This window comes from Quercus suber, unplaced genomic scaffold, assembly GCF_002906115.3.
Source record: "Quercus suber isolate HL8 unplaced genomic scaffold, Cork oak 2.0 scaffold_34, whole genome shotgun sequence".
NCBI classification, from domain to species: domain Eukaryota; kingdom Viridiplantae; phylum Streptophyta; class Magnoliopsida; order Fagales; family Fagaceae; genus Quercus; species Quercus suber.
The window spans coordinates 613,998-622,450 of NW_027069499.1; positions in this window are offsets into that span (position 1 = coordinate 613,998).

Below are 8,453 nucleotides of genomic sequence, written 5' to 3' on the forward strand. Positions count from 1 at the left end.
TTTTTTTTTTTTTTTTTGAGAAACAAAAAGTTACCGTTAAAGAATAAGAAAATTTGAAAATCTGATTTTTTTGGATCAGATGTTACCGTTAGGAACAATGATAAAGAAAGAATAAAATAAGAATTAAAAAATAATATTTAAATAAAGTAGTAAAAATATAGAACATCTGATAAATGGGATATTGTAAAATGATGTGGTAAAATAGTAAAGTAGGCTTTTGGTGTGGCAAAATGGCATAATTTTTACAATATCTGCTACGGATGCTCTAAGCACAATATAAAAAAACTCTTCACAAATCTACTTGGAAGTGGTGTATATTTTGCTAAATTTTGTTTATCTGCCTAAGACTTGAAATGTCTTGAGATAGTTAAATTGGACTTTGATGATTTCAATTGTCCAAACATTTGTGCTAATATATATATATATATATATATATAAATTTGAAAATATTACTCTCAAACCAAATGGAAGGGATTGCTTAAAAATTTTGTATCGATGTCAAATTTTCAGCAGTGCAATTTCTGTTCTAGATGGTTCTATTGTATTCTGTATTAGAAGAATTTTAAGGTTTATTTATTTATCTGTGTGCTTGGTAAAGCCAATACCCTGTCCCCCAAAAGTACACAGGTAAAGCATGCTGTTGGTGGCTGGTAGCTCTGTTTCAGTAAAGAGGGCAGCATAATTTACAATCCGTGCAACTGTATCTGCAATTTACTCTCTTCCAGAGGATTTACTTTAATGCTGGAATGTTTCAAAGTACTGTTATACCTTGTGCCATTTTCAGATCTTCAAATGCCTGTCCATAAAAGTAAATGATCAAAACAAAGAGATGTCAGCATTGACTGATTGCTATAGTTCAGTTACTTAGACCATGTCTAAGAGTTCTAGTTTAAAGCTAAGGTTGAGTGCATGCCAGGCTTTGCTTCAGCTACTTGAAAGAGTTGAACTTAAAAAAAATAAGATGAACCATTTTAATTCTGCTTAAATGTATGTAAAGAATTTATTTGTGGAATCAAGGCTATGTTTGTTCTTGTATGCCAAAAATTATGTTGCACTGCCATTATAAATTTTTGTTTATTTTGAACCTCTTGGGTATGTTGGCAGGTTAATTAGTTGACAGTTGTGAACTCTTCCATAGATTATATATATTTTTTGATAAATAATCTTCCATAGATTATATTCGTTAGAGATGTTTCTTTTTAATAATTACAAAGATCACTTCTTAAGGTTGGAATCCCTTGTGTGCTTTGGTATATTCTCTAGTTGTTTTTTGTATTTGTGCTGTTTGGTCATAGAAGATGAAATATGTTCTGACTTCTACATGTCAGAGAACACAAGTGGTTATTACAAGTGATTTCAGCATCCCTACACCATTATTTGAAACCGTCATGTTCCTCCATTTTAGCCACTTTAGTGACTCTTCCGACAATATCACCATTTGCCTCCACCACCCTCCTTTACTACTTGGCAATACTGTAAGTACAGGTTAAATACGAGGCTAAAACACCTCCACTCGGTATACACATGGAATTTAAAAGACGGTGTATGCTATAGCCTATAAATATATGAGCAAGTTTCCAACTTAGCTCCCTCGCTGTTTCACTTTCTCTGTTCTCTTATTAGAAAACCAATAGGCCAACATCAAAATCTCCGTGTAGACGACTAAATTTCTAGTTCGAAATTAATCAAACAAGTAAAATAGTTGCACAAATGCGAATTTGTATTGATGATTGTGGTATAATTTTCTGTAATTACAAAAGAGTTATCCTCTGATTTGATCTCCTTGCAAGACTTATTGATTTGGATTTGTGGTAATGTGATTGTGACTTGAACACAAAATATCCTTCAATTTGGTTGAGGGATGGATCGAAGATTGCTAAAACGGAATTACAATGAATCTCTGGCTATGAGCTTGTTAGAAATCCTTTGTTCTTCACGTTCTTCGTGTTCTTCGTGTGTTCTTCGTGTTCTTGGATTTGTGGTGGAAGTTCTTCGGGGCTTTAGAGGCTTGAATCCATAGAGCTTCACTGATTTGTGATTTGTTGATGTTTTCGGACACTTTAGGCTTGATTCCCGCAAACTTTTGGATCTAGGCAGATGATTTGGATGATTTCTCTTCGAATGTTCTTCGTATTCGAAGTTGAAGTTCTTGAAGTTCTTGGAGGCTTTAAAGCTTGGTTCCGGCAGAGCTTCTGGACTTCTGAGTGCTTCAAATGGTTTGGTGTCCTCCTAAATGTTTTAGGAAGGCTTCTATTTATAGGAGTTTTGAGGTGGATGAGCGACACGTGGCGGAGTCTGATTGGTGACACATGTCACAATCTGATTGGTCTGCTTATGTCATCGCTTACACGTGCGAGGTTGCTTAGGTCATTGCTTACAAGTGCGAGGCTGCTTATGTTATCGCTTACACGTGTGAGATTGCTTATGTCATTGCTTGCACGAGCTGATGCATGATTAGTTCTTGCATGACACTTGGCAAATTTCTGTTGGCTTCTGAATAGCAATAGTAAAATCTAGCAGCAGCATGTGGCGCTTTGTAATTGGCTGCATTTTGTGGACTTGGTAGTGTAACGTGTCAGCTTGTGATAGGTCGGGAATTTTCCTTCTCTACAAATGCCCCATCGAGACTCGTTCACACACATAGTTTCAGAGTGTGGTGTGAGAATGAGTTTTGAAAACAGACTTTTACTCTTGACTCTTCAAATGAAGTAATTGAAGGTGGCAGAGCTTTCAGCAGGATGAGATAATTTTCGAGGAGTAGACCCACCCATATGAAAGGTTTTGATGAGGCCGAAAAGAGATCTGCGAGTATTTGAATGTACTTGCATGACCGAGCCTTCTCAGCAAAGGTTAAGTTGAAGTAACTTTAGAAGAGTGTTTTTGGATCGTTGGCTGCAATCACATGGTGTAGAAGATGGGGAAGACGTGAGGATGGTGGCTGGGTACAGCATGCAGAGTCATGGGGCTAGCCTCGTATTTTTAAGAACCGCCGGTGAAGTTATATCAGAAGAGTATACTTCGGATTACGGCGAGGCCATGTGGGAAAGTCGTTGAGTGCGCTTGTGTCATCATTTTACTCAAGTTAAGTTGAGGTAATTTCAGAAGCTTATGGATTCTGGAGATGACGGTGTTGGTGGTGAAGAAGACGGGGATGAAGCAAAGCGAATGGGTGAAACATACGCCACCATGGTACTGGTCTTGTATGTCGGGGACCCTCTGGTGTAGGTGTTTCTAGGAGATACACCTTTGAAAATGGGATGGCTGTATGTTTGCATGGGGTCTGACAGTAGGTTATTGAATGTGCGTGTGTAATGGGACCATACTGACAGACGTTAAGTTGAAGTAATTTCAGAAAAGTTCATTCTGAAATACTTCAAGTTGAATCTAAGTTGGAGTAATTCCAGAAAGTGTGTTTTGAGGTACTAGCAACGATGACCTCTGGATCCCATGCCGATGGGAACATGGAATATGGCTTTGGCAACTATTTACCAGCCCTAAAGGCTGAACTCTGATGAGCTGGTGCCCCGGAGGTCGTTTCAAGTGTTGGATGAAAGACAATTTGTAGGATACCCCAACACTTTTTACCATCTTCACTTACTGCTACTTGTTGGAAAGGCACAGAAAAATGAAAGATGGAGCTAACTTGTGATTCTGGTCCTAAAAACCAGCCAAGTTGCTGTTTGTTCCGAACCACTGCTTCTGTTGGAAGGCCAAACAATTGGAAAGAGACTATGGGAGACCTGAGATTAGGAACCGGTGTCTCAGCTGGACTTGGATTTCCTGGCCAACCAAATCCACGGAAGCATGGAAGGTCGATGCAGGCCTTGTTATGAATAACTTTATGGATAAAGGTGGTTGTTAGGTGGAGAAACAAAATTTGTTTGGATCTCAAAACTACAATGATACTGTGAAGAAGGCTTTTACCGAACCATGAGAGGGTTGATTTCAAACTGATTATGAAGCGATATTGGTTGCTAAGTGTTGAGAATGATGAAGCCATAGTGAGAAATGGCTGTGAGAAGGAGGACTTGAAAATATGAAAGAAGCAAATCTTCATTTATGACTCAGTGTGTTTTTCTGGATGAGTTCTTGATGAATCCAGCCCTTCTATTTAAAGCGAAGAGACGAAGAATGGTGGATGGATAGTTGAGAATGGCGGATGTGAATTTTTGGTGAGACCGGTGGATGAGAATGGTAGGTTGGAGACCGGTAGGGAACGAAAATGGTAGGTGAGAGAGATGAAGAATGGTAGGTGGGAATGTTTGGCACCGAAAGGGAAATGGTAGGTTGGAATGTTTGGCACCGAAAGGGGAATGGTAGGTTGGACGGGTGACCCGATGTAATTTCAAATTTAAGACACACTTGTGAGAGTTCATCTGTACTTTGAAAGAGAAGCCTTGATGAAGTTTGGAGAATAACCTTGAGGGGATCCAAACTAGATGGATGAATCTCAAATTTCGATATCAAGAGCTTTAGTTTTGGATATTGTCAGTACTTTGGAGATGTGGGTTAGATTGGTGACTTCTAAGTTGCGAAAAACTGAGCAAGACAAGTTTGGGTTGAAAATCTTGACTTTGGGTCGAATTCAACACAAAAATCAACTAGCTTGGAATTGAGTTATTTTTGCAATTTTTGAGTCTCAAATGATGGAACGGACTCCAAAATTGGAATGTACGCAAAAAATTGAGCAAGACAGGTCCATCTTAAAAATTGACTTTTGGTCAACATTTACGCAAAAGTCAACTTTTTAGAAATTGGTCGTTTGCACAATTTCCGAGCTTCGAATGAAGAAACGGATCCCAAAATCGGAATGTACTCAAAAAACTGAGTGGGACAGGCTCGTCTTGAAAATTTTGACTTTTTGGTCAAAGTCAAAGGTTTAACTTGGTTAAAGCCCTTTTTTTTTTTTTTTTTTTCGGCGGTTCAGACCGGGTCAGGGTCAAACCGGGTTGGATCTGGACAGGTGGGTCAAGCCGGATAGTGGAGGATGACGTCATAGCATTGGAGGGCGCGTGCCTGCATGTAGCGCGTGGCGCGTGGGGCAGTGCTATCGGCGCGTGCGTGGGCGTGTGAACTGATGGAGGCGCGTGTACGTTGACGCAGCGTTTGTCGGAGCTTCTAGAGGCGCGTGGTGGCGCGTGTCAAAGGTTGAACTTGGTTAAAGCCTTTTTTTTTTTTTTTTTTTTTTTTTTTTTTTTTTTTTTTTTTTTCGGCGGTTCGGACCGGGTCAGGGTCAAACCGGGTTGGATCTGGACAGATGGGTCAAGCCGGATAGTGGAGGATGACGTCATAGCATTGGAGGGCGCGTGCCTGCATGTAGCGCGTGGCGCGTGGGGCAGTGCTATCAGCGCGTGCGTGGGCGTGTGAACTGATGGAGGCGCGTGTACGTTGACGCAGCGTTTGTCGGAGCTTCTAGAGGCGCGTGGTGGCGCGTGGGAGCTCTTTTGGTCCAGAAATTTTCGGGTTTTGTCGCTCTAAGGCTGTAGAAGACCATGGTATTGTCAGTTTTTTAAATTTGTAGGCAGATTTGCACAGATTTGAAGGACTAGGCCGCGGTTTATTGAGAAATTGTGGCGGCGCGTGCACCCGTTTTTGGTTTTGAAATTTTTAGGTTTTGTAGATCGTGGGCCGATGGGTCTACTGGTATTGTCCGTGTTCTAAAATTGCGAGCATATTTGTGCAGAATTGAAGGACTAAGCTACGATCCTCTGAAGCTTTTGGCGGCACGTGGCAGCGCGTAGCTGGGCATTTCGACATGGATTTTTCAGGTTAGGCACACCGAAGGTCGTAGAAGATTTCTGTCGATTGATTTTTGTGAAATCTTGTCAGAAGTTTTAGAAATCTAGAAGAGGAGACGGCTGGCATTGCTGGAATTATTGCCATTTTGGTCTGGTGGCCATTCTGACATTGTTTGACAACCCAGCAAGGAATGGTTCCAGGTAATTCACTACAAGAAAACTGGGTATAGGTGACGTTTTGAAAACGTCACTAAAAACCCAAAAAACGTCACTATAGACACAAATGGTCTATAGCGACGTTTTTTTTTGCGACATTCAAAAACGTCACAATAGAGCAGTCGCTATAGATCTATTGTGATGTTTCCAAAAACGTCGCCATATGTTACTCTTTAGTGGCGTTCAAAAACTTTTTGTGACGTTTTCTAAAACGTCACTAAATAATATAACATTTTCGTAAATAATCTAAGAAAATACATTTAGCGACGTTTTGAAGACGTTTTTAGTGACACCTTTAAAACGCCGCAAATAATCAATCATATAGCGACGTTTTATAGACGTCGCCAAAACGTTTGCTCTCTTGTTTTTTAGTGACATTTTTAAAGCGTCGCTATAGGATTGATTATTTGCGGCGTTTTAAAGGCGTCACTAAAAAAGAAGAAGAGGAATTCAAACGAAAATTCTAACGTATTAAGACAAAACGCTTCACCAACCAAAATCTAGACAGATAATTTGCAACAACAAATATCTAAAAAAATTGAACCAAACAAGACACAGTTCTACCAACCCAATTCAAATATACAAAACTTAGCAAGAAAAATATTTAAAAATAAATAAATCAATTGAACTTGGGCTTGGGATCATAACAGTAAAGTATTAAGAATAAGTAATAATGCCAGGCAAATGCCAGGGCTCGCATTTACACATCAATTTCATGATTAACCAAAACCTCCTTTTCATTCCTATTGATCTTCAACCATAACCATAAGTAATAGTTGATCAGCTCCTCATCCGTTGGGCTGAATCTGAACCCCAGTGGCAGAGAATTCAACAACAGTGCAGCCATGACACACACACAAACGGGGGGGGGGGGAGAGAGAGAGAGAGAGAGAGAGACGCTTTTTGAAAAAACCCTAAACAAATAAAGAAAAGAAAAGAGGGATTAGGGAATCATAGGGATTCTCGTTAAAATTCAATTCGGAGTGTAGAGAAGGAAAATTCCGACCTATCACAAGCTGACACGTCACACTACAAGTCCACAAAATGCAGCCAATTACAAAGCGCCACATGCTGCTGCTAGATTTTACTATTACTATTCAGAAGCCAACAGAAATTTGCCAAGTGTCATGCAAGAACCAATCATGCATCAGCTCGTGCAAACGATGACATAAGCAATCTCGCAGTGTAAGCGATACATAAGCAGCCTCGCACTGTAAGCAATGACCTAAGCAACCTCGCACGTGTAAGCGATGACATAAGCAGACCAATCAGATGTGACATGTGTCACCAATCAGACTCCGCCACTGTCGCTCATCCACCTCAAAACTCCTATAAATAGAAGCCTTCCTAAAACATTTAGGAGGACACCAAACCATTTGAAGCACTAGAAGTCCAGAAGCTCTGCCGGAACCAAGCTCTAAAGCCTCCAAGAACTTCAACTTCGAATACGAAGAACATTCAAAGAGAAATCATCCAAATCATCGCCTAGATCCAAAAGTTTGCGGAATCAAGCCTAAAGTGTCCGAAAACATCAACAAATCACAAATCAGTGAAGCTCTAGGATTCAAGCCTCTAAAGCCCCGAAGAACTTCCACACAAATCCAAGAACACGAAGAACACAGAAGAACACGAAGAACGTGAAGAACAAAGGATTTCTAACAAGCTCATAGCCAGAGATTCATTGTAATTCCGTTTTAGCAATCTTCGATCCATCCCTCAACCAAATTGAAGGATATTTTGTGTTCAAGTCAAATACATTACCACAAATCCAAATCAATAAGTCTTGCAAGGAGATCGAATCAGGGATAACTCTTTTGTAATTACAGAAATTATACCACAATCATCAATACAAATTCGCATTTGTGCAACTATTTTACTTGTTTGATTAATTTCGAACTAGAAATTTAGTCGTCTACATATTCTGGCACGCCCGGTGGGACCTCTCTGCCTCTCATCTCTTTCTCCTTCAAAAGAAATTCGACATCATTTTGCTACCAACTTCAATGGCCTCTAGCAAGAATGTTCGAAAATCAGCAGTTGATGCTTCCAGTACTGATGATTATGTCGGCCCAGTCACTCGCAGTAGATCCAAAGCTCTTGACCGACTTCAACCTCAACCAACCAAAGAGGGCGAGCTTTCTACTGTCATCTCTCTAGACTTTCTTGCAAATAGGAAAGCTACCAATAAGGATTCATCTGTCTCGAAAGATTTGGAGAACAGTAATGAATCATCCCCAACAATAACCTTTTCTATCAACTCTTCACCTGTGATGAAAAACTTAAGGAATGAAGTACCTTTGACTCATCCTATTTCATCATTTTCTCCATCACATCTAGAGGTCATGCTAGTAATGATGACTAACACCTCTACCATGGAAGAAAAGATGGCTGAAATGGAACAAAGGATCATCCTCCTCATAAAATCACTTGAAGAAAAGGATGTCAAAATTGCAACCCTAATGAACAAGCTGGAGATAGAAGATTCGGGTGAATCAGTCA